Source organism: Tursiops truncatus, chromosome 8 (genome assembly GCF_011762595.2).
Source record: "Tursiops truncatus isolate mTurTru1 chromosome 8, mTurTru1.mat.Y, whole genome shotgun sequence".
In the NCBI taxonomy this organism is placed as follows: Eukaryota; Metazoa; Chordata; class Mammalia; order Artiodactyla; family Delphinidae; genus Tursiops; species Tursiops truncatus.
Window position 1 is genome coordinate 24,965,785 of NC_047041.1, and position 27,792 is coordinate 24,993,576.

The following is a 27,792-nucleotide window of genomic DNA, read 5'->3' on the forward strand; positions in this document are numbered from 1 at the left end:
TATTAATCAGCAAGAGCTCTCCTAGAGGTCCCCATCTCAACATCAAGACCCAGCTCCACCCAATGCCCAGCAAACTCCAGTGCTGGAGACCTCACAGCAAACAACTAGCAAGACAGGAACACAACTCCACCCATTAGCAGAAAGGCTGCCTAAAGTCATACTAAGCTCACAAACACAACAAAACACACCACCAGACATGGCCCTGCCCATCAGAGGGACAAGATCCAGCTCCACCCACCAGAACACAGGCACCAGTCTCCCGCTCCAGGAAGCCTACACAAGCCACTGGACCAAGCTCACCCACTGGGGACAGACACCAGAAGAGGAACTACGATCCTGCAGCCTGCAGAAAGGAGACCCCAAACACAGTAAATTAAACAAAATGAGAAGACAAGAGAAATATGCTGCAGATGAAGGAGCAAAGTAAAAAACCATAAGCCCAAACAAATGATGAGGAAATAGCAGTCTACCTGAGTAATGATAGTAAAGGTGATCGAAAATCTCAGAAACAGAAGAGAGAAAATAGAAGAAACATTTAACAAGGAACTAGAAGAACTAAAGAACAAAAAAACAGTGATGAACAACACAATAACTGAAATTAAAAATACACTAGAAGGAATCAATAGCAGAATAACTGAGGCAGAAGAATGGATAAGTGAGCTGCAAGATAGAATGGTGGAAATAACTGCTGCAGAGCAGAATAAAGAATGAAAAGAATTGAGAACAGTCTCAGAGACCTCTGGGACAACATTAAACTCATGAACGTTCAAATTATAGGGGTCCCAGAAGAAGAAGAGAAAGACAAAGGGTCCAAGAAAATATTTGAAGAGATTATAGTTGAAAACTTCCCTAACATGGGAAAGGAAATAGTCAATCAAGTTCAGGAAGTGCAGAGAGTCCCATATAGGATAAAACCAAGGAGAAACATTCTGAAACACATGTTAATCAAACAATCAAAAATTAAATACAAGGAAAAAATATTAAAAGTAGCAAGGGAAAGCAACAAATAACATACCAGGGAATCCCCATAAGTTTATCAGCTGATTTTTCAGCAGAAACCCTGCAGGCCAGAGGGAGTGGCAGGACACATTTAAAGTGATGAAAGGGAAAAACCTACAACTAAGATTACTCTATCCAGCAAGGATCTCATTCAGATTCAACAGAGAATCAAAAGCTTACAGACAAGCAAAAGCTAAGAGAACTCAGCACCACCAAACTAGCTCTACGAGAAATGCTAAAGGAATTTCTCTAAGTGGAAAACAAAAGAGAAGAAAAAGACCTACAAAAACAAATCCAAAAAATTAAGAAAATTGTAATAGGAACATACACATTGATAATTACCTTAAATATAAATGGATTAAATGTTCCAACCAAAAGGCACAGACTGGCTGAATGGATACAAAAACAAAAACCATATATATGCTGTCCACAAGAGACCCACTTCAGACCTAGGGACACACACAGACTGAAAGTGAGAGGATGGAAAATGATATTCCATGCAAATGTAAATCAAAAGAAAGCTGGAGTAGCAATACTCATATCAGATAAAATAGACGTTAAGATAAAGGCTGTTACAAGAGACAATGAAGGACACTACATAATGATTAAGGGATCAATCCAAGAAGATATAACAATTATAAATATACGTGCACCCAACATAGGAGCACCTCAATACATAAGGCAAATGTTAACAGTTATAAAAGGAGGTATCGACAGTAACACAATAATAGCAGGGGATTTTAACACCTCATTTACACCAATGGACAGATCATCCAGACAGAAAATCAATAAGGAAACACAAGCTTTAAATGACACAATAAACCAGATAGATTTAATTGATATTTATAAGACATTCCATCTGAAAACAGAAGAATACACTTTCTTCTCAAGTGCGCATGTAATATTCTTCAGGATAGAGCACATCTTGGGTCACAAATCAAGCGTTGGTAAAGTTAAGAAATAGGAAATTGTACCAAGCATCTTTTCCGACCACAATTCTATGAGATTAGAAATGAATTGCAGGAAAAAAAAACTGTAAAAAACACAAACACATGGAGGCTAAACAATGTGCAACTAAATAACCTAGAGATCACTGAAGAAATCAAAGAGGAAATCAAAAAATACCTAGAGACAAATGACAACTAAAACACAACACAAAACCTATGGGATGCAGCAAAAGCAGCCCTAAGAGAGAAGGTTAAAGCAATACAATCCTACCTCAAGAAACAAGAAAAATCTCAAATAAACAATCTAACCCTACACTTAAAACAACTGAGAAAGAAGAAGAAGAACAACAACAAAACCCCCAAATTTAGTAGAAGGAAAGAAATCATAAAGATCAGAGCAGAAATAAATGAAATAGAAAAAAAGAAAACAACAGCAAAGATCAATAAAACTAAAATCTGGTTCTTTGAGAAGATAAACAAAATTGATAAACCTTTAGCCAGACTTATTAAGAAAAAGACGAAGAGGACTCAAATCAATAAAGTTAGAAATGAAAATAGAGAACTTACAATGGACAACACAGAAATACATAGCATCATAAGAGACTACTACAAGCAACTATATGCCAATAAAATGGACAACCTGGAAGAAATGGACAAATTCTTAGAAAGGTATAATCTTCCAAGAATGAACCAGGAAGAAATAGTAAATATGAACAGACCAATCACAAGTAAGGAAATTGAAACAGTGATTAAAAATCTTCCCACAAACAAAAGTCCAGGACCATATGGCTTCACAGGTGTATTCTAAAAAACATTTAGAGAAGAGCTGACACCCATCCTTCTCAAACTATTCCAAAAAATTGCAGAGGAAAACATGATTCTGCACTCATTCGATGAGGCCAGCATCACCCTGAAACCAAAAAATATCAAAGATATCACAAAAAAAGAAAATTACAGAGCAGTATCACTGATGAATATAGACACAAAAATCCTCAACAAAATACTAGCAAACAGAATCCAGCAGAACATTAAAAGGATAATACACCATGATCAAGTGGAATTTATCCCAGGGATGCAAGGATTCTTCAATATATGCAAATCAATCAATGTGATACACCACATTAACAAACTGAAGAATAAAAACCATGTGATCATCTCAATAGATGCAGAAAAAGTTTTTGACAAAATTCAACACCTATTTATGATAAAAAAAACTCTCCAGAAAGTGGGCATAGAGGGACACTACCTCAACATAATAAAGGCCATATATGATAGACCCACAGCAAACATCATTCTCAATGGTGAAAAACTGACAGCATTTCCTCTAAGATCAGGAAGAAGATAAGGAGGTCCACTCTTGCCACTATTGCTCAACACAGTTTTGGAAGTCTTAGCCATGGCAATCAGAGGAGAAAAAGTAAGAAAAGGAATACAAATTGGAAAAGAAGAAGTGAAATTGTCACTGTTTGCAGATGACATGATACTATACATAGAAACTCCTAAAGATGCTACCAGAAAACTACTAGAGCTAATCAATGAATTTGGTAAAGTTGCAGGATGCAAAATTAATGCACAGAAATCTTTTGCATTCCTATAAACTAACAATGAAAGATCAGAAAGAGAAATTAAGGAAATATTCCCATTCACCACTGCAACAAAAAGAATGAAATACCTAGGAATAAACCTACCCAAGGAGGTAAAAGACCTGTACTCAGAAACTATAAAACACTGATGAAAGAAATCAAAGATGACATAAACAGATGGAGAGATATACCATGTTCTTGGATTGGAAGAATCAATATTGTGAAACTAACTATACTACCTAAAGCAATCTATAGATTCAGTGCAATTCCTATCAAATTACCAATGGCATTTTCCCCAGAACTAGAACAAAAATTCTTAAAATGTGTATGGAGACACAAAAGACCCTGAATAGCCAAAGCAATCTTGAGAAAAAAGCAGAGTTGGAGGAATCAGGCTCCCTGACTTCAGACTATACTACAAAGCTACCGTAATCAAGACAATATGGTACTGGCGCCAAAACATAAATATAGATCAATGGAACAGGATAGAAAGCCCAGAGATAAACCTATGCACCTATGGTCATCTAGTCTATGACAAAGGAGACAAGAATATACAATGGAGAAGAGACTGTCTCTTCAATAAATTGTGTGGGGAAAACTGGACAGCTAGAGGTAAAAGAATGAAATTAGAACACTCCCTAACACCACACACAAAAATAAACTCAAAATGAGTTAAAGACCTAGATGTAAGACCGGACACTATAAAACTCTTAGAGGAAAACATAGGCAAAACAGTCTTTGACATAAATCACAGCAAGATCTTTTTTGACCCACCCTCTAGAGTAATGGAAATAAAAGCAAAAATAAATGGGACCTAATGAAACTTGAAAGCTTTTGTACAGCAAAGGAAACCATAAACAAGATGAAAAGACAACCCTCAGAATGGGAGAAAATATTTGCAAATGATTCAACGGACAAAGGATTAATCTCCAAAATTAATATAAACAGCTCATGCAGCTCAATATCAAAAAACAAACAACCCAATCCAAAAATGGGTGAAGACTTAAATAGGCATTTCTCCAAAGAAGACATACAGCTGGCCAAGAGGCACATGAAAAGATGTTCAACGTCACTAAGTTTTAGAGAAATGAATATCAAAACTACACTAAGGCATCACCTTCCACTCATCAGAATGGCATCATCAAAAAATCTACAAACAGTAAATGCTGGAGCGGGTGTAGAGAAAAGGGAACCCTCTTGCACTGCTGGTGGGAATGTAAATTGATACAACCACTATGGAGAACAGTATGGAGGTTCCTTAAAAAAATAAAAATAGATTTATCATATGACACAGAAATCCCACTACTGGGCATATACCCAGAGAAAACCATAATTCAAAAAGACACATACACCCCAATGTTCATTGCAGCACTATTTACAACAGCCAGGTCATGGAAGCAACCTCAATGCCCATCGACAGATGAATGGATAAAGAAGATGTCGTACATATATACAATGGAATATTACTCAGCCCTAAAAAGGAACGAAATTAGGGCTTCCCTGGTGGCGGAGTGGTTGAGAGTCCGCCTGCCGATGCAGGGGACGCAGGTTTGTGCCCCGGTCCGGGAAGATCCCACATGCCGTGGAGCAGCTGGGCCCGTGAGCTATGGCCGCTGAGCCTGCGTGTCCGGAGCCTGTGCTCCGTAACGGGAGAGACCGCAACAGTGAGAGGCCCGCGTACCGCAAAAAAAAAAAAAAAAAGGAACAAAATTGGGTCATTTGTAGAGACGTGGATGGACCTAGAGACTGTCATACAGAGTGAAACAAGTCAGAAAGGGAAAAACAAATATCGTATATTAATGCGTATATGTGGAATCTAGAAAAATGGTACCTGTCTGCAAGGCAGAAATAGAGACACAAACGTAGAGAACAAACATATTGGCACCAAGAGAGAATGGGGGGTGGAATGAATTGGGAGATTGGGATTGACATATATACACTAAAACGTATAAAATAGATAACTAATGAAAACTTGCTGTATACCACAGGGAACTCCATTTCTCTGTACAATAGAAACTAACACAACATTGTAAAACAATTATATCCCAATTTTTAAAAAATAGGGAAATCTGAATAAGCATAGATTTTAGTTAAAAATTTGGTATCAATATCAGTCCATTAATCGTGACAAATTTATCATATTAATGTAAGATGTTAACAATAGAGGAGACTGTGTGCTAATATAAGGAAACTTTCTGTAGTATCTTTGTAATGTTTCTATAAACCTAAAATTATTCTAAAATTTAAAAAAATTATTACAATGTGTTAGTGCCTACTATGCTCTAGACACAGAGTTAGGCACTAGGGATACAGGGTGAACAAGAAGGGCATGAATTCCATCCTCCAGACCCAAGAGTCTTGAGGAAGACAGAGAAGAAGATGATACACAAATACAAATAGGTACTTAACCACAATATTACAAGTGGAAATAGGTGCTGTGACAGTGAATGTGAGAGATGTTTACCTTAGATGTAGGGTTCTGGGGGTTCCCCAAATAGCACATGCAAATTCCTAGAAGCAAGAAAATACATGATGTATAGAGGGGAAAACACTCAATATGACCTAGTGTGGTGCTCAATGAGAGGAACAGGTAAAAACAGGGATGGTAAAATACGGAAGGGCAAGAAGGGGTCAGATCATCAAAGGCTTTATGCAATATTAAAGAACTTTGAACCTTATCCCATGAGCAGTGAAGAACTATTGAAAATTATAGACTTGGATGTGACATAATCAGAGTTCTAGTTTTAAAAGTGTAATCTCACTGTAGTATAGAGAATAAATTAGATTGTGGTGAAATTATAGGTAGGGGCATCATTTATAAGGTTACAGTCATCTAGGCAAACATAATAATGACAGAATAAAGCAAAAGACAGAGACAGAATGTTTTGGATTGGCGAGATATATAGAAGACAAAATCAATAGGACTTTTGTTGATTGATTGGGGGGTTAGTTAATGAAGGAAAAGGAAGAGTCAAACATTATGCACATGTTTATGGCTAGCAGCTAGGTAGACAGTGTAATCTTTCACTAAGATATGGAATTCTGGAGATACAGATTTTGGGTCTAGGTGTATTTGGGGATCTTTGGTTCATTTTGAATTTTCAGGGTAAGTGGGAGTGTGGATATATAATACATGGATCTGAAGATCAGGAGAGAAATCCCAGTTGGAGACAAAGATTTGGGCTTCCTCAGCATATAGATGGTAATTAAAACCATAGCCCAGACGAAATACTAAATAAACAGCATATGCAACATTTGTTGGTCATAACAATATTTTTTGTCATTAGGATAATATTAAATTAGAACTATCATACTACTGAGGCAAAAAAGTAATGGAATACATTTCAGAAAGATTTTATCAAAATTTAAAAAAAATTTGTCTGTCCATTAAAACAAAGCAAAACAAAACAAAAAATTTCTCGAATGTTTATGTGCTCAGCACTGTTCTGGTAATGTAACATAGTTTAATATGGCAAAGGATCTTTACTATTTAAGGGAAATTTGGGCAAATTGGCAGAGAGTGTGCATGGTAGTTAAGAGCACAAGTTTTGGAGACAGAGAATTCATGTCTGAGGCACTACCAATAGCCAAATGGCTTTAGACAAGTTGCTTAATCTCTCTGGGGTTCAGTTTTCTTCTCCTTAGATGGGGAGAGAAATCACAACTACCTCGTATGACTGTTCTAAGGATTGAATGAACCAAAGCATGTAATGTGCTTAGCATAGTTAGATGTATATAATATGCAATCAATGAGTTGCTACTCACTTCTGGTATTATTATTTTCTCATTCTTATTATACTGTCCTCTAAAGTAAAAGATCATTTTGTCAAGTCAAGAATCACTTAGGAGACTGTTTAGATAAATTCTGGTAAATTGTGACCTGAACTGGGACACCAACAGTGGTGATGAAGAAGGTAGAATCAATTGGAATTGCTGATTGGGTGGGACAGGTGAAGGGAACTAGTAATTAGTTCTAATTATCTGTCCCCCAAACAGGAAACAAAGACAACAATTAGTTCTAATTATTTGCCCCCAAAGAGGAAACACCAAAAATGGCTTTGGGTGGTAGAAGAAAGCCTTTTGCAAATGCTATTTAACTCACTGTTCTTTGGGTACTCATTAAATAACTTCTCTAAATGTTTTCCATAAAAAGCAAAAAGAATTACTTCTTACTTTATTTTTAAATCTAGCTTTGTTTTAAAGGAGGCACACTTGTTAATGTCCTAATTACAGTTAACTAGAAAATCTATATAAAAGACAGGAACAAATCATAGTTGGTGTGCAATGTATGATACTCTGAGCCACTATTGATAAGAAATGTCCTTTGAACAGTTTTTCCAGAGTGGCGCTGAGTTAATCTACTCCTTTGTAGCCCAAACAGCATTTCTCAAGTGGTTGGTCAAGACCTAAACTCAGGAAGAATTTGAGTTTACTTTTTGTTTGCACAGCCCTCTAATAAAACAGTAGCCCTGATAGACTTCTCAAGTATTTTACACACCAGCCTGTTTTATGCACCAGACTTTAACTTGATGAAATATGTTACTTGTCTTGTTAATGTCTGTCTCACTAATTGAAAAACACTGATATATATTAACTCTTTGTTTAATTCAGACTTATTGAGGTATTATTTACATAAAGTTCACCCATTTTTGGTCAGACATTAGCTCCAAAGCCACCTGTTTCACAGCACAAAAGGAGAACACGGAAACAGCTCTGGGTGCTATCCCTTCCTTGTAGCTTCGTTTCTAAAGAGGTTTTTAACCCAGGGTGGATATCAGAATTACCTGCTATATTTTAAATCTCTCCTATTGTTCTGAAATTATCTATTTCATGTTTCTTTTCCCTCTGAACTACATACTCCTCCAGGGCATCAGGGAAGCCGCAGGGCCTCATACAGTGCCTGGCACGTTCAGTGCTCAATACATATTTATTGAAATGAACTCTGCATCTTTCTCGAGAAATTCACTTCTTTAACAGCACTGTTCAATAACAGCACTAATAAAAACAAAAAATCTCCCCACTGGAAGAAAAAAAAACCCTGTTTTTTTTTAAAACCAAAGTAAAGAATATAATCATAATCCTGGTTCCCTGACCCTTTCCCCTTATCTGCAGTAATTTCTCTCCATGTGTACAGGGATATTGTCCTGCCCTATTCTTAAGGGAAGGATCAAATGATTGTGCTCTGGAGATCGACTGACACTTCAGTGCTGTGTGTGGGGTTACGTGACCCTTGCGGCACAAGGAATGGTCTGTTGCTTCTGAAAATTCATCCTCTTACCTGGCATCGAGGAACTTGCCCTGCTTCCTATGAGCAAGAAGCCACCGAGGCTCTTTGTAAAGTACCACAAGGTGGCCCCACCTCTTAGAAGCCAATCCATCTATTGAGCACTGCAGGGGATGAGAGACTCAACTACAGGGAAAAGAATTCCCTTCTTTAAGATCTGAATCCCTACATGAGACTAAAAATGCTATTCTGTGGACCAAAAAGTTGGTTCGGGATTTTCTGAACGAACTTTTTGCCCAATACAATACTTTCTATGTAGTCCTTCAAATTCTAACTGACTGCATGCCCTTTAACAACCAAAATGCTTGTGGACTCATAATGCTTATACATAAATAAAAGACAACCCACAAGGCAAATACTGTTCCATTGTTATAATCTGCCTAATTTGAAATGATAATGTTTTTTAACTGTTGTATACAATACATTTAAAAATAAAATTTAATTAAAAAAATTTAGCCTCAGCTTAAGATTTTGTGAATAACAGCCAATATTTTCAAAGTGCTTACCATATGCCAGGCAATATTCTTTTTTTTTTTTTTAAGTTTATTTCCAGTTTACCTTCCTGGGCTGATGCATTTTTTTTAACATCTTTATTGGAGTATAATTGCTTTACAATGGTGTGTTAGTTTCTGCTTTATAACAAAGTGAATCAGCTATACATATACATATATCCCCATACCTCTTCCCTCTTGCATCTCCCTCCCTCCCACTCTCCCTATCCCACCCCTCTAGGTGGAGACAAAGCACCAAGCTGATCTCCCTGTGCCATGCGGCTGCTTCCCACTAGCTAGCTATTTTACATTTGGTAGTGTATATATGTCTGTGCCACTCTCTCACTTCATCCCAGCTTACCCTTCCCATACCCTGTGTCCTCAAGTCCATTCTCTACATCTGCTTCTTTATTCCTGTCCTGCCCCTAAGTTCTTCAGAAACTTTTTTTTTCTTTTTTTGATTCCATATATATGTGTTAGCATATGATATTTGTTTTTCTCTTTCTGACTTATTTCACTATGTATGACAGACTCTAGGTCCATCCACCTCACTACAAATAACTCAATTTTGTTTCTTTTTATGGCTGAGTAATATTCCATTGTATATATGTGCCACATCTTCTTTATCCATTCATCCGATAATGGGCACTTAGGTTGCTTCCATGTCCTGGCAATTGTAAATAGAGCTGCAATGAACATTGAGGTACATGACTCTTTTTGAATTATGTTTTTTTCATGATATATACCCAGTAGTGGGATTCCTGGGTCATATGGTAGTTCTATTTTTAGTTTTTTAAGCAACCTCCGTACTGTTCTACATAGTGGCTGTATCAGTTTACATTCCCACCAACAGTGAAAGAGGGTTCCCTTTTCTCCACACCCTCTCCAGCATTTCTTGTTTGTAGATTTTTGATGATGGCCTTTCTGACTGGTGTGACGTGGTACATCATTTTATTTTGATTTGCATTTCTCTAATAATTAGTGATGTTGAGCATCCTTTCATGTGTTTGTTGTAAATCTGTATATCTTCTTTGGAGAAATGTCTATTTAGGTCTGCCCATGTTTGGATTGGGCTCTTTGTTTTCTTGGTATTGAGCTGCATGAGCTGCTTGTAAATTTTGGAGATTAATCCTATGTCAGTTGTTTCATTTGCAAATATTTTCGCCCATTCTGAGGGTTGTCTTTTCTTCTTGTTTATCTTTTCCTTTGTTGTGCAAAAGCTTTTAAGGTTCATTAGTTCCCATTTGTTTATTTTTCTTTTTATATTCATATCTCTAGGAGGTGAGTCAAAAAGGATCTTGCTGTGATTTATGTCATAGAGTGTTCTGCCTATGTTTTCCTCTAAGAGTTTTATAGTGCCTGGCCTTACATTCAGGTCTTTAATCAATTTTGAGTTTATTTTTGTGTATGGTGTTAGGGAGTATTCTAATTTCATTCCTTTACATGTAGCTGTTCAATTTTCCCAGCACCACTTATTGAAGAGGCTATCTTTTCTCCATTGTATATTCTTGCCTCCTTTATCAAAGATAAGGTGACCATAAGTGTGTGGGTTTATCTCTGGGCTTTCTGTCCTGTTTTATTGATCTATACTTCTGGTTTTGTGCCAGTACCATACAGTATTGATTACTGTAGCTTTGTAGTATAGTCTGAAGTCCAGGAGCCTGATTCCTCCAGCTCCGTTTTTCTTTTTCAAGATTGCTTTGGCTATTTCGGGTCTTTTGTGTTTCCATACAAATTGTGAAATTTTTTGTTCTAGTTCTGTGAAAAATACCATTGGTAGTTTGATAGGGATTGCATTGAATCTGTAGATTATTTTCGGTAGTATAATCCTTTTTACAATGTTGATTCTTCCATCCAAGAACATGATATATCTTTCCATCTGATTGTAACATCTTTGATTTCCTTCAGCAGTTTCTATAGTTTTCTGCATATAAGTCTTTTGTCTCCTTCAGTAGGTTTATTCCTAGGTATTTTATTCTTTTTGTTGCAATGGTAAATGGGAGTGTTTTCTTAATTTCCTTTTCAGATTTTTCATCATTAGTGTATAGGAATGCAAGAGATTTCTGTATATTAATTTTGTATCCTGCAACTTTACCAAATTCATTGATGAGTTCTAGTAGTTTTCTGGTAGCATCTTTAGGATTCTCTATGTATAGTATCATGTCATCTGCAAACAGTGACAGTTTTACTTCTTCTTTCCTGAATTGGATTCCTTTTATTTCTTTTTTTTCTCTGATTGCAGTGGCTAAATCTTTCAAAACTATGTTGAATAACAGTGGTGAGAGTGGACAGCCCTGTGTTGTTCCTGATCTTAGAGGAAATGGTTTCAATTTCTCACCATTGAGAATGATGTTGGCTGTGGGTTTGTCATATATGACCTTTATTATGTTGAGGTAACTTTCCTCTATGCCTACTTTCTGGAAGGTTTTTATCACAAACGGGTGTTGAAATTTGTTGAAATATTTTTCTGCATCTATTGAGATGATCATATGGTTTTTATCCTTCAATTTGTTAATAAGGTGTATCACATTGATTGATTTGCATATATTGAAGAATCCTTGCAATCTGGGATAAACCCCACTTAAACATGGTGTATGATCCTTTTAATGTGCTGTTGGATTTTGTTTGCTAGTATTTTGTTGAGGATTTTTGCATCTATGTTCATCAGTGATATTGGCCTGTAGTTTTCCCTCTTTGTGACATCTTTGTCTCGTTCTGGTATCAGGGTGATGGTGGCCTCATAGAATGAGTTTGGGAGTGTTCCCCCCTCTGCTATATTTTGGAAGAGTTTGAGAAGGATAGGTGTTAGCTCTTCTCTAAATGTTTGATAGAATTCACCTGTGAAGCAATCTGGTCCTCGGCTTTTGTTTGTTGGAAAATTTTTAGTCACAGTCTCAATTTCAGTGTTTGTGATTGGTCTGTTTATATTTTCTATTTCTTCCTGGTTCATCTCAGAAGTTTGTGTTTTTCTAACAATTTGTCCATTTCTTCCAGGTTGTCCATTTTACAGGCATATAGTTGCTTGTAGTAATCTCTAATGATCCTTTGTATTTCTGCAGTGTCAGTTGTTACTTCTCCTTTTTCATTTCTAATTCTATTGATTTGAGTCTTCTCATTTTCTTGATGAGTCTGGCTAATGGTTTATCAATTTTGCTTATGTTCTGAAAGAACCAGCTTTTAGTTTTTTTGATCTTTGCTATTGTTTCCTTCATTTCTTTTTCATTTATTTCTGATCTGATTTTTATGATTTCTTTCCTTTTGCTAACTTTGGGGTTTTTTTGTTCTTCTTTGTCTAATTGCTTTAGGTGTAAGGTTAGGTTGTTTTATTTAAGAGGTTTCTTGTTCTTGGGGTAGGATTGTTTTGCTATAAACTTCCCTCTTAGAACTGCTTTTGTTGCATCCCACAGGTTTTGGGTCGTCGTGTTTTCACTGTCATTTGTTTCTAGGTATTTTTTTATTTCCTCTTTGATTTCTTCAGTGATCTCTTGGTTATTCAGTAGTGTATTGTTTAGCCTCCATGTGTTTGTATTTTTTACATATTTTTTCCTGTAATTGATATCTAGTCTCATAGCGCTGTGGTCAGAAAAGATACATGATACGATTTCAGTTTTCTTAAATTTACCAAGGCTTGATTTGTGACCCAAGATATGATCTATCCTGGAGAATGTTCCATAAGCACTTGAGAAGAAAGTGTATTCTGTTGTTTTTGGATGGAATGTCATATAAATATCAATTAAGTCCATCTTGTTTAATGTATCATTTAAAGCTTGTGTTCCCTTATTTATTTTCATTTTGGATGATCTATCCAGTGGTGAAAATGGGATGTTATAGTCCCCTAGTATGACTGTGTTACTGTTGATATCCCCTTTTATGGCTGTTAGCATTTGCCTTACGTATGGAGCTGCTCCTATGTTGGGTTCATAAATATTTACGATTGTTATACCTTCTTGGCTTGATCCTTTGATCATTATGTAGTGTCCTTTGTCTCTTGTAATAGTCTTTATTTTAAAGTGTATTTTGTGTGATATGAAAATTGCTACTTCAGCTTTCTTTTGATTTCCATTTGCATGGAATATCTTTTTCCATCCCCTCACTTTCAGTCTGTATGTGTCTCTAGGTCTGAAGCGGCCCTGTTGTAAACAGCATATATACGTGTCCTTTTTTTGTATCCATTCAGCCTGTCTATATCTTTTGGTTGGAGCATTTAATCCATTTACATTTAAGGTAGTTATCAATACGTGTGTTCCTATTACCATTTTCTTAATTGTTTTGGGTTTGTTATTGTAGGTCTTTTCCTTCTCTTGTGTTTCTTGCCTAGAGAAGTTCCTTTAGCATTTGTGTAAAGCTGGATTGGTGGTGTTGAATTCTCTTACTTTTGCTTGTCTGTAAAGGTTTTAATTTCTCCATCGAATCTGAATGAGATCTTTGCTGGGTAGAATAATTTTGGTTGTAGGTTCTTCCCTTTCATCAGTTTAAATATGTCTTGCCACTCCCTTCAGGCTTGCAGAGTTTCTGCTGAAAGTTCAGCTGTTAACCTTATGGGGATTCCCTTGTATGTTATTTGTTGTTTTCCCTTGCCATTTTTAATATCTTTTCATGGTATTGAATTTTTTTTTTTTTTTTTTTTTGGTATTGAATTTTTGATAGTTTGACTAATATTTGTCTTGGTGTGTTTCTCCTTAGATTTATCTGGTATGGGACTCTCTGAGCTTCCTGGAGTTGATTGACTATTTCCTTTCCTATATTAGGGATGTTTTCAAGTATAATCTCTTCAAATATTTTCTCAGTCCCTTTCTTTTTTTCTTCTTCTGGGACCCCTATAATTCGAATGTTGGTGCATTTAATGTTGTCCCAGAGGTCTGAGACTGTCCTCAATTCTTTTCATTCTTTTTTCTTTATTCTGCTCTGCAGTAGTTATTTCCATTATTTTATCTTCCCTGTCAGTTATCCATTCTTCTGCTTCACTTATTCTGCTATTGATTCCATTTAGAGAATTTTTAGTTCCATTTATTGTGTTGTTTTTCATCATTGTTTTTTGGTCTTTAGTTCTTCTAAGTCTTTGTTAAATGTTTCTTGTATTTTCTCCATTCTATTTCCAAGATTTTGAATCATCTTTACTATCACTACTCTGAATTCTTTTCAGGTAGACTGCCTATTTCCTCTTCATTTGTTTGGTCTGGTGGGTTTTTACCTTGCTCCTTCATCTGCTGCATGTTTCTCTGTCTTCTCATTTTGCTTAACTTACTGTTTTTGTGGTCTCCTTTCTGCAGGCTGCAAGTTCATAGTTCCCATTATTTTTGGTGTCTGTCCCCTTTGGTTAAGTTTAGTTCAGTGGCTTGTGTAGGCTTCCTGGTGGAGGGGACTGGTGCCTGTGTTCTGGTGGATGACACTGTGTCTTATCCTTCTGGTGGGCAAGACCACATCTGGTGGTGTGTTTTGGGGTGTCTGTGACCTTATTATGATTTTAGGCATCCTCTCTACTAATGGGTGGGGTTGTGTTCCTGTCTTGGCATAGGTTGTCCAGCACTGTAATTTGCTGGTCATTGAGTGGAGCTGGGTCTTGCATTGAGATGTAGATCTCTGGGAGAGCTTTTGCCATTTGATATTATGTGGAGCCAGGAGGCTTCTGGTGGACCAATGCTCTGAATTTGACTCTTCCACCTCAGAGGCGCAGGCCTGACACCTGGCCAAAGCACCAAGACTCTGTCAGCCACACGGCTCAGAAGAAAAGGGAGAAAATAAATAAATAAAGAAAAAATAAATAAAATAAAATATAGTTATTAAAATTTAAAAATATTATTAAAAATTAAAAAGTCATAAAAAAAGAAAGAACAAGCAACCAAACCAAAAAACAAATCCACCAATGATAACAAGTGCTAAAAACTATACTAAAAAAAAAAAATCAGACCGATAGAACCCTAGGACAAATGGTAAAAGCAAAGCTATACAGACAAAATCACACAAAGAAGCATACAGATCCACACTCACAAAAAGAGAAAAGGAAAAAATATATATATATATATTAAAAAAAACAGGAAGAGAGCAACCAAATCAATAAACAAATCTACCAATGATAATTAACTCTAAGTACTAAACTAAGATAAACATAAAACCAGAAACAAATTAGATGCAGAAAGAAAACCCCAAGTCTACAGTTGCTCCCAAAGTCCACTGCCTCAATTTTGGGATGATTCGTTGCCTATTCAGATATTCCACAGATGCAGGGTACATCAAGTTGATTGTGGAGATTTAATCCACTGCTCCTGAGGCTGTTGGGAGAAATTTCCCTTTCTCTTCTTTGTTCGCACAGCTCCTGGGGTTCAGCTTTGGATTTGGTCCCACCTCTGCATGTAGGTCGCCTAAGGGCATCTTTTCTTTGCTCAGACAGGATGGGGTTAAAGTAGCAGCTGACCTGGCTCACTCAGGTGGGGGGAGGGAGGGGGTACGGAATGCAGGCCAAGCCTGTGGCGGCAGTGGCTGGCATGACGTTGCACCAGACTGAGGCATGCCATGTGTTCTCCCAGGGAAGTTGCCCCTGTATCACGGGACCCTGGCAGTGGCGGGCTGCACAGGCTCTTGGGTGTGGATAGCGACCTGTGCTTGCACACAGGCTTCTTGGTGGCTGCAACAGCTGCCTTAGCATTTCATGCCCGTCTGTGTTGTCCACACTGATAGCCGTGGCTCGCGCCCATCTTTGGAGCTCGCTTAGGTGGTGCTCTGAATCTCCTCTCCTCGCACGCCCCGAAACAATGGTCTCTTGATCCTTAGGCAGTTCCAGACTTTCTCCCAGACTCCCTTCCAGCTAGCTGTGGTGCACTAGCCGCCTCAGGCTGTGTTCACGCAGCCAACCCCAGTCCTCTCCCTGGGATCTGACATCCGAAGCGGAGCCTCAGCTCCAGCCCCCACCTGCCCCCGGTGGGTGAGCAGACAAGCCTCTCAGGCTGGTGAGTGCTGGTCAGCACCGATCTTCTGTGCGGAAATCTCTCTGCTTTATCCTCTGCACCCCTATTGCTGCACTCTCCTCCATGGCTCCAAAGCTTCCCCCCTGCCCCATGCCATCTCTGCCAGTGAAGGGGCTTCCTAGTGTGTGGAACCTTCTCCTTCACAGCTCCTTCTCCAAGGTGCAGGTCCTTTCCCTATTACTTTGTCTCTGTTTTTCCTTTTTTCTTTTACCCTACCCAGGTACATGGGGAGTTTCTTGCCTTTTGGGAAGTCTGAGGTCTACTGCCAGTGTTCAGTAGGTGTTCTAGGAGTTGTTCCACATGTACATGTATTTCTGATGTATCTGTAGGGAGGAAGGTTATCTCCACATCTTACTCTTCCGCCATCTTGAGGGTCTGCCAGGCAATATTCTATGAGCTTTATTTATATTAACTCACTTAATAGTCATCCTACGAAGTGAATAATAGTCAGTATCTCCATTTTACAACTGAGAAAATTGAGGTATAGAAAAATTAAGCAACCTTTCAAGGTCACCCTAGCAGCCTGGCTCCTAAAGCATTGCTATTAATCACTGCCCTGTGCTGCCTCTGGAAAACGCTGAGGTAAAATTCTGTATTGGCATAATAGTGTGTATTCAATTCAAATGAAAATGCTGAGCTGCAGATAACCAGGGCCTGGATATATAGCTGCACCTCAAAACTTAAGCATTCCTTGGAAGCTAGCTGGGGGATTCCTGAATAATAAGAGTTACCATGCCACTGAAAATTAACCTCTTTCCTTTCTCAAAGCAAATGTACTACTAATCTGAAAAGTTTCTAAAGCAAGTTTTATGTAAAGAAGTTATACAACAGAGCCAAAAAAGGACGGTTTTACATTCTTCCTTGAGGCCTAATTTCCAAGGGTATATGAATCCTTGGCAATGTATTTCTGAAATAACTTGATAAAAACACCCCCTCAATGTAAATCTTGTGTTCCCTTGGGTTTAGAAAAATCCAATGAAATTCAAACTCCTGATCCACACTGCTATTTGTGTGGTGATTTCATTCTCCTCAAATTATTCTTTGAGTCACTGGTCCATGTGACAGTGTCTTTAAATCAACTTTTTCCCTTGTTTTTCTTTCAGTCTACCTCTATATGTTTTAGTTTCTGTAATACATTACATCTTTCCCTTTGTAGATCACAATACTTGTTTGCCTTTTTTTTTTTTTTACCATACATAAAATACATCTAATGGCTGGTAAAATATTCCAAATCTACCTAGGAGATATATACTAACTTGAATGAGTTTTCTTATATTCATCAAAAAGCAAAATAAGTTCCATTCTCCTTTACATTTCCCTAATTGCTTCTTGTTATCATTTCCTTTTCATACTGCAACACTTCTAGGAGGAAAAAAATCAATCAAGTGGGTCAACCTCAAAATATAACTTAATGTAATTAATGATAATCAAAAGATGAAAACACATTCTACTCCCCCTCCCCAGAATCTAGATTAAAAAGAGAAAGTTTGGGCAACATTTTTTAGCAGCAGTGAAAAAAATTCATTTAGCAGTTGGGAGAGGGGAGCACACAACTTTACTCTGCAGATGATAAATTCAAAATCAGCAATATCAAAATTATTTGTCACTGATTTAATTTCTCAGTTTGAACTATTCTTCTTGTTTCAGGTGAAGGAAGAACAAAAGCAATGACATGTTAAACCATAAGATTCATAAATAATAACTTTTACAGTTTTCTTCCCTAACAGTAAGATTGATCAAAAGATGCTTTGGGTATCATAAGAAAGCCTATGGCTAATTTGGTTCAATTCCATTTATCCTGTGTCTTCATTATACTATGTCACTTTAAATATTTTCTAAAAGTAACTGAAAAAATTTCCTGATGACAAATGATAAACTCCAAGTAAATGATCTTAACCTATGTGGAAATTTTAGTTTTCCTACTAAATGGTCTCATAGTATGTACTTGTGCCCTGCTAGAGTCTAATGAAATCATAATGGTGACTTCTCTCAATTAGTCAGTCAGGTAGACACTTTTGCAGAAACAGATATAGACTTCTCTTTTCCCACATTTTCTTCAGCAAAAGCTATATCTAGGTGTAAAAGGTAAAATGGAAGAGAAAGGCCACTATTCTGATATAGGCCAAAACTTACAGATAATTGAAGTCAGGGTAGTTTTAGGATATGATTAATTCAGCTCACAGTTCCCAGTAATTCTCTATTATGCTCTGCATGTATGAATGCCTGTGGATGGTGTTCAAGAAATTAGAGAAAGTTCTCCGAAACAAGCCTGACCTTTCGGCAGGAAGCACATCTCTGTGGGAACACCAGGGAAGGGCACAGGTGGTTTGTGGGTAAGAAGGAGCAGGTAAGTCACCTGCAATGTGAGTTGCTGGGCTCTGGCTGAGCCAACCCCAGAAACAAAACAAGGAGGTCAGTTTTCTTAAATCAGGTGGGTCAAGTATCAGGTTCAAATTAGGCAAATAAACAGGTTCTGAATTAGCAAATTCAGATAATGACTAAGTTTGCATCATGCTCCCTATTTTGTCAAGTCCTAAGAAGCACAGTTTCAGTTAAAGGAAGACACAGACAGATGAGGAACTCAGTCTTCGAAAGATGTACTGCAATCAGACTTACCATGTGAAACAAGAAGGGAAGGGAATGGAATGGGAAGGGAGGAAGGAGAAGGGAAAGAAAAATTTCTAAGGCTATTTATGAGCACCTGAAACATGTATAATTTGCAATTTTTTACTTAATATAGATATGCACATGAGGAGAGAGGAGAGCAATATAAAAAATTACTATCCCAGAGAAATTAAAAAATCTTTCATATTATGCATTTACATTTCACACATGCTATGCAGCATGTCATATTAGAGGTATAATACTCATGCATAATAATCTGCCTAAGGCCACATTCCAGAACTCTCCTTTCCTCTTTCTCTGGTGATTCACTTGAAAAAATATTCTGCTGATACTCACTAAAATGACAATTAAGAAGTTTTTTTCCTTGTTCAGGAATTAAACACTCATCCAAAGTTTATTTTTGTGATTTATAGCAATGGAGGCCATGCCAGCCACAGAATTCAGGATTGTCTGCAAATATGTTTATGATTTACTTTAAAAGTATAGTGATTTTCTGGCTTTCACTGTGGTCACCTACATCCATCTATTGTTTTCAGGGAGGGAGCAAAGAGAGGGAGAGCAGGATTGATGAAATTTGTCTTTTATCTACAAAAGAATAAGGAAATTTCTAAATCTAAATATTAATCCATTTTCTACAAAAATACTCAATCTAGATTTTGTAGGTTCTCAACTATATAATAGTTTTAGTTTTAAAAACTTTTTAGCATTAAAAGTTAAATTTCTAAATTAAACCACAATAAAAGAATGGTAAACTTATGTTTGCATAAAAATTAAATGAATATGATTTTGCCAATCTAGCCTGATGCTTTTTGCAAACTTTTCACTTTCATATAATGAGAACATAGAGAGGGTATATACCTATAAAATTTGACAGAAAAGTCCAAACAAATTCGGATATTTACAGGGGCCTGGAGGCAAACAGGGTATCTTGCTCTGAAGGCATCTGCTGACTCTGATCACACAGATGAGATAATAGCATTCTTCTGAGAATGCTTCTGAGAAGTAGACCATTTAGATTGGGCTTCTGCAACAATTTGTGCTGTAAAACAAATTTTAAAAATAGTTTTAACCTCACTTTAGAGCTACGATTTGGTATACATGACTTGATAAATGTATGCTGAATGAGTATTGTTTGATTCTTTCCAGTGGAATTTCATCAGCACCATCAATGGTAAAGTGTACCTTTATGACATGTGCCTTTAAGGAAACATAAAATGTTGCTAATTAAATTATGATGCATCCCAATTTCAGTGATGGGGGTGGGGAGAAGAATTGATGAAATACAGTAAGATTGAAGCCCATTTATTTCCAAATTCCAGGCTACAGTGTTTCTTCGAAGAACCCATTGGTTGATGAAAAAGAATACAAATGGCCTGCAGCAAATCACACAAGAATCTTACTCTCTGACTCAAACATTTTTATTCAGGTTAAACCAGGTTAATTAAGTAATTCTACAATATGTTATAGGTTGATTACACATGACTAACTCATGTCCTTCTTAGACTCATAAAGAGCCTCCCAACTCCTTCCTGCATAGTCTCTCTGAGCTCTGGTTTCCTTCCCCTATCACAATCCCTCCATTCACATTCACACACATATGCATCCTCACACATACACAGGGCTCAAGACAACTTCCTTATACTACAAAGATCGCTCTGACCATAAACATCTCAGGAGTGATAAACATTTATCTACGCAATGAGTGAGTGAGTAGATAAATGTTTGGTTGAAGGCAGAGCATGGTCTAGTCCAAGCTCCATTTTCTTATCTTTATCTTATTTGATGTGATTTCATGTGATGCTACTTCTTGAAAGGCCTGCTTTTGGCTTCCATGTTTCCATGTTCTCCTGGTTTTCCATCTATCTCACACTCTTCCTCTGCCTGCCTTTTAAGTGTAGATGTTCCCCAATGTTCCATTCTCAACCTTTTCTGACACCATACCTTTCCTAAGTGACCTCTTGGAGCCTCAAACAAATCCAACAAATGACTTATCCAAGGACAGACAGCCAATTGGTAGGAAAAGACCTCAGCTCTTAATTCTAGTCAGTAAGCTTTATCATGCACTTAATATGTTCAGTTCTTTCTAAGCACTAGAGATACAAAATAAGTAAGACAGTCTTTGCCCACAAGGAATGGGAAATCTAGCAGTTCTCAGGCACGGAATCTAGTGCCCTTTCTGAAGTCAGTATAGAAGCTCTGAGCTGTCTCCAGTGAAAATTCATTTCAGTCATGTCACACTAAACTGGACTATACTCTAAGACAAGGGTACCTAACCAACATGTCACAGTTCTATGGACTCTTCACAGATGTGTGACAAAATTCTGATCACTAATTGTATGAAATTCTTCTTTACAACTGGGGATACATATTATTTACAGTAGTATGTGTTAAGTAGGATATTTTGCTAAGAAGGTGGTATGACTAGGTTAAGAGAGTATTAAAATTTACTATGGGTAAAGGAGAAAAGAGAAGTAAGCAAAACAAGTATGGTAATTGTGGAAGTTTACATAGGCAATGTGAGACACTTACTAAGCAGTAATTAATTCACTATAATTATTGCTGATTCATTTACATTATTTCACATCTTTAATTCCTTTTAAATGTGCCCTTAAAACTTGTGTCATGGACTTCCATCTAAACATGACAAATAAAACACATGTAATCCCACCAACGTAAGAGTAAAGAAATCAAAAAGCATAAATCCATAAGGCTAAGGGTAACAGGAGTGCACATGAGATGTCAGCAGAATTCTGGAAGCTGAAAGAAGATGGGAAAATGGTAATTTACTTAGCCTAATTGACTAAACCTGCAGTGAGGGAAGTGACCCAAAGGCAATACAAATTAGAGTACGTAATCTCAGTCATGTTCAGGAGTTAGGGATGCCTAGGTCTTCTGAAAGTGGAGTGTAAAATGAAGTCAACCACAACTTGGCTGAAAGTTTTCATAAGGATTAGTTAGGCCTTAGATCTCCTCCCCACCTTATGAAAGTAGGCATAACCCCTTCTCCATTCTATCAAAAGAGGTGAGATTAACTCTTGAAGAGGTTGAGCTAGAGAGGCTCTGAACTTTTGGAAACAAGAAAATGAGATTGAGCTGTCATACTGAATACTAGGAGGTTAAATGAAAGTGTACATGATAAACATGAGATTTATCCAGCCTCCTTCTCCCACTCAACTCCCAGAACAGAGGCAGCCAGAATACTAGTCCTCAGGAGATTCATCCCTCAGAAAACCATCCAAACCAAGACACATGTGGATCTCTCCTAGGCAAAAACAGTGATAATGGGAGAACTGAGGAAACAGAAGTGAATGCATATAAGGGAGAGAAGTTAGGTATGAAAGTTAAATCTTCACTCTTATAGTAGAAAATCAGTAGATCTGATATTTTTAGATATTGAGGAATAGCAATATTAGCAGATTATAAGGTGGAACACATCAGAAGAATCAGCTAAAAGAATTAAAGTGATTATACCTGAGAAAGAAATCTGGGCAACAGGTCTATTTTTCATTATGTTGTATAATTATATGATGTTTTTAATGATATGTAAGTATTACTCTGATTAAAAACAAAAACTTAAATTTAAAAAAGGTGACACACATATGGTGGGGCTTCTAGCCTCCTGAGGTCCATCAATGTCCTTTAACCCTGTGAACCCACACTTTAAAAAAACAAAAAAGAAGAAACTAAGGTTCAAGGAACTAGAAAGTCACCTGCATCAAGTAGATGGTTTCAGAAGCCCAAGTTACTTTAGAACAGTAACCCACCAGGCCACGCACTGCAGGTTGTTTGTTGAATTTGACACAGATGAAAATATTTAATAGAAAAGTGGAAGAGTTTGAGCTGACAAATGTTGACATGGTTCAAGTCATTTGATATAGTAATTATGAATCCTCCTTTTGGGATAAAAATAATAAAGGGATAGATATGACTTTTCTGAAGATTGCTTTGGAAATGGCAAGAACAGCAGTATATTCTTTAAACAAATCCTCAACTAGAGAACATATTCAAAAGAAAGTTCAGAGTGAAAAATCAAGATAGACATTATTGCAGGATTGTGATATGACCTACTAGCATCACATAAATTTCGTAAAAAGAAATCAGTGGACATTGAAGTATTCCTCACTTGGTTTTCTTTTTAAAAACCTCCCCCCAAAAGGTAGCTTAAAACCTAATTAAAATAAATACAAAATTTGTCTATTAAAAAAGGTGCCACAAACTATAGATTTTATTTCTAGGAATGTAGTAACAATATTTTGAGTATGTGTTTTAGAGCTATATACTGAAGTATTTACAAATGGTATGGTATAGCACCTGAGATTTTCTTCAAAATACAATTGGGTGAATAGAGAGTAGGGCTAGAAACCAAACAGCATTGATCATGAGTTGATAATTATTGAATACTAGGATCCATTATGTTATTATTCTGTCTACTTTTGTATATATTTGAAAATTTCCAAATAAAAAAGTTATCAAAAATAAATGTGCCATCCACAAAACTGAGAATCACTCTACCGGGCATATTTTATAGCCAAGCAAGGCTATAATGATTAGTACCTGAATTTGTTCACAACAGAAGTTAGAGGTGAATCTATTAGTCTTCAACAGCTTTGGGAGACTACTAGAACAATGAAAAGGAATTTGGTGTTTAACTCACAACATTTCCATGACTGATCTAATTCTCCTAGGTTCTCTTTAAATCTTCTACTCTAGAGCCCCCAGTATGATGTTAAGTATCATCATTTTTTAGTAATTACTTACTGAGCTTTTTTTCTTAATGGTAAAAAGTGTAATAGTATATATATCAATTACATCTTAGATTTGGTAAAATACATTAGATGGATTGAGGAGAAAAAGTGGCAATTAAAACATGACACACTCTAATAATGGTTCCTAATTTCATAAATGTTAAGATGAAGAAAACAATTTGAGTCTTGGAATTGATGAAACACAATTTTTTCCCCCAAAAGCATCCCTTCTTATCCCAACCCTTCATCCCCACACTAAATCAATCTTGACAATCAGTAGATCCACATAGTATCTGCCTCCATTGTAGTTTGACAGTGGTATCCCTACCTTCTCCTACTTGTCCTCATAGCACGAATTTGAAAATACCAATTTTGTTTGCCTCTCCTTCTATCAAATGCCAAGCAAGTTTCCTTGTTTCAGAAATACTCAGAGAATGAATAAATATTTCCTTTTGCACCTTTCAGAGTGCTTTGTACTCAGTAGGTCCCAGTGACTGACTAATATGCCAATGTAAGCATGGACTTGCGCCCTGTACCAGCAGGGATTATTATTACAAGGAACAGAAACTAGCTCTGCCTGTTTAAGCAGAAAGGAATTTGTTCTGAAGGTAATTCCACAGAATTTCCAGGAGGGCTAGAGAACTGGGTTTAGAGGTTACGTAGTCAAAAATAACGCTTAAAATGATGACACAAAGCCAGTCCAGTAAAGACAGCTCTACTGCCACTACCAGGTCCGGACTCAGTAGCTGGCTCCACCAACCCCACCCCAGCACTGGTCAAGGGTGTTGCCAACCGAAACATCTGCCACTAGGGCAGCATCTGGGTCCATGTCTATGATGCAAGGATGTCTGGGAGAGGAAGCACCTGGCACTTTTATCTCCTATAGTGAGAAGTGGCCTCTGTCTCATAATGTGGGAGAGCACCCCCCAACATGGGAAAGGGGTTCAGATAGCAGTGTTCAAAAGGAATGATCGGTGTCCACTCTACACTATAAACAAACACCTTTGAAAGCCAAAACACAGTGCAGACTATTAGAGTACACACAGAATACACTGAGTGAATACATTTGCCTTTCATCTTTGTCTAATTTGTGCAATTTTATTTTAGAACCTGGAAACGTGCCTACTTCGTGGCTATTCAAAGTACATATCATTTCATCTAAGAATTTCAAGTATGATCTTAGCTAAGTAAACCCAGTGGTGGTCACAAAGTAGATGCATTTATTTTAAGTGATGATTGATTAATTATCTATGGAATAATCTTTAAGTAGAAAAGAATAAGGATATTCATTATTAATCAAGAAAAGGATGTACAATAGTTATATGCTACATAAATGTTACTAAGCTGAATTAGACGTTGGCAGATTCATGTGCCTGGGAACTCAATTTAAACTGCATAATCTGATTTAGGAGGTGCTTTTAAGGTCATGTGAGCCAACATCCTACTCAGGCTCACATGAGCCAGTCCCCCTTATTACATCCCTGACAGATGGCCCAAAAATGCATCACTTTCAGTACAGTGCGCTATAGTGTCTGTTTCTGATCTTTTCATATGAATCCAACCAAAGAAAGCATTAATTTCTTCTGTACTGTTGGTTAATACTCAAGTGAACTAAAACTAATTTTTACAACTCAAACTGTTGTTAAAATAGGACTTCCACTCCCTATCCTTAGGCAACTAATTTTAGAAACTAAATGAAGCCAACATTTATTCTTTCTGAATATAATCTTAGTTTCAGCCTGGGCTAAGGGATATTAAGTTTAATCCTGATTGTCATTCAAATTCACTAGTTCTTAGAGCTTTGCATTATCAACAAACCAGATATATGTATGGTCTAAGTATATCTGAGTCACTGATAAAATTGTAGAAATGTCAGGGTCAAGGGAAGAGCTCTGAAGGAGGCCAACAGAAACCACCTCCTATGTGGCTTTCACACCTGTAAACTTTCTTTGGTTACAGCTGATGAATCCAGCTATTAGATCATATCCCAGACCTCATTTCTGCATCTCACCTACAAAGATTACTTGTCTAATTGATAGATGTGTCCCAGAAGGATAGAGTAGATGTAAAAATTTGATGAGTCTGGCTCTATTTTAAATATTGTAGGTTATCTATAATTGAAAGGAATAATAGAAGAAATATTTGATACAACACAGAACTCTTTAGTGAAGCAAAAACTATAACCCAAATTTTTTATTTTATGTCTTGATTTTCATGTACTGGTTCACATATTGGGCTACATACACATTATACATATATTTAGGTGGTCCTATGTTAGGTGAATATATATTTATAATTGTTTTGACTAATGATGTGCATAATATATATTTTAATTGAAACAGCTTTGATGAATGTTTACCATTTTAAAGAATGTATGATAAAACTTCTCAATTAAAAATAACTGTTTTAAGATTTTTGCTAACTTAAATGGATTCTAAGACCAAAGAAAATCTGAAATTAAAATGTAAGTGTTCTACTGGAATATAGACTCTTCAGAAAATCTGGCTTCCAAATACTGAAGGGTAGAGCATTCTGATTCTTCTTCTGAAGGAAAAGGAAGAAATGTACTTGTATAGTAAATTCATTCCAGAGACTGATTCATACTTAAAATATTTATAATGCCAAATGGTAATGTAAAAAACAATTAGGGAACAGAGATTATGATATCATTGATGATATTTGCTAAACCAAAAAGCAGCTGTGGGATAAATAAATTATTAGTTTCATCATGAATGAAAGCTTCAAAACATATGGCAATCTACTTATACAAGGGATAGGACTGAGAGTTATAGCAGCTGAAATAAGCTCTTATACCACGCATTCTAATTAACGAAGTCCCAATCCCAATAATTAAAATGGAAACTATGTTTAAAAGCTATGTAAAGACCTTTGAATCTTCAGTCATTAGCTTGTTTGAAACTAATTTTTTAAAAAGGCTTAATGAGCTCTCCTTAAGCATTTACCACAATCATCTTGCTTTGTAACAAAAAAGCAAAAAATCAAACACAGCAAATTGTGAATTATTTTGATGGCATCTGAAACATTATAGAGAGTACATAGACAGTATAGAAATTGTCTAATTACATTGAGAATGGAGTTATTTATCCTATAGAACACAATGTTTATTTTATAGACATAGATGATTGGAGTTGACACAATATTCTCTTTTTAAATGTGCATATCTTCCATTTTATAGCACAGAAACTGATGTAAAATAAGACTTGCTTGTGGTCAGCATAAGTGAGTTGGAGGGTTAAAAGCTCCTGGGATGCAAGAACATGCTGCCTTCAGATTCTTTAAATTCAAAGTATTTACTGAAGACTTAGAATGTGAACTGAGCACACAATTTCAGTTAAAACTCTCTCTGGGTGACAGCCCGCATAAGTTGTCATTAGAGATCACTGAAGTAAGGCTTTCTTCAATAAGTCATATCCATATGAAACTTTGCTGAAAATAGAAACTATAGTCTAATTGCCTTGAGATTTTAGAAACTTCAGTATTTCCTTGATCACTCTTTTTCTCATGTACTATCAGAATTACAAGGCAGGACACGTTTGGCAGACACTACAAAAAGGAACAATACAAAAACCTGAAATAGAAGTGTTTTCTGTTCTATTTTAAGGAATAATCATTTGATAAGAAAGTTCCGAATTAACTGCTTCACTATACATTTTAGCAGAGAGTAATTTTTATGATTTTAAAAACTTATTGTAAAATATGAAGTAGAAATTTAACCACACATATGATAAACATATGAGGCTCTTCTGAAGATGGTCCCTAGAGATAACTAGATTTGTTGACAGAAGTGCAATCTAGAATGGCACTCTATCATCATTTGCTTGAGATTGGCAAACTGGAATCTTCAGAAAATGAAGATTTTCTGCAGTGGTTTGATCTTCCACTTCCCTGGAAAATTCCTATAATGATCAATAGTGAAAGTACCCACTGGGTCTTCAGAGACACTAATGTAAGTGGTGTGCTATTTTTTGGAATTAATTGCATTTGGAAACTTCTCAGTAGGTACTCCCTGGTACTACAAGCATTTGGTCATTTTCACATAGTGCTATTTCTGTAAAATCTATATTCTTTCCATAATCAGAATCTGCTTCCTTAAAGACAGCGGGACTAAATCAGAAAATGATTGCAATTGAGTATC

At 36.6% G+C, this 27,792-nt stretch overlaps 1 protein-coding gene and 1 pseudogene across 1 annotated transcript in view; one reads left to right on the forward strand and one right to left on the reverse strand.

Annotated features, from left to right (window-relative positions):
• Positions 1-27,792, reverse strand: part of ELMOD1 (ELMO domain containing 1) — a 112,632-nt gene that overhangs the window by 81,010 nt on the left and 3,830 nt on the right. The gene's annotated exons all lie outside the window — the stretch shown is intronic.
• On the forward strand, positions 22,524-23,030 carry LOC109547482 (rRNA N(6)-adenosine-methyltransferase METTL5 pseudogene; annotated as a pseudogene).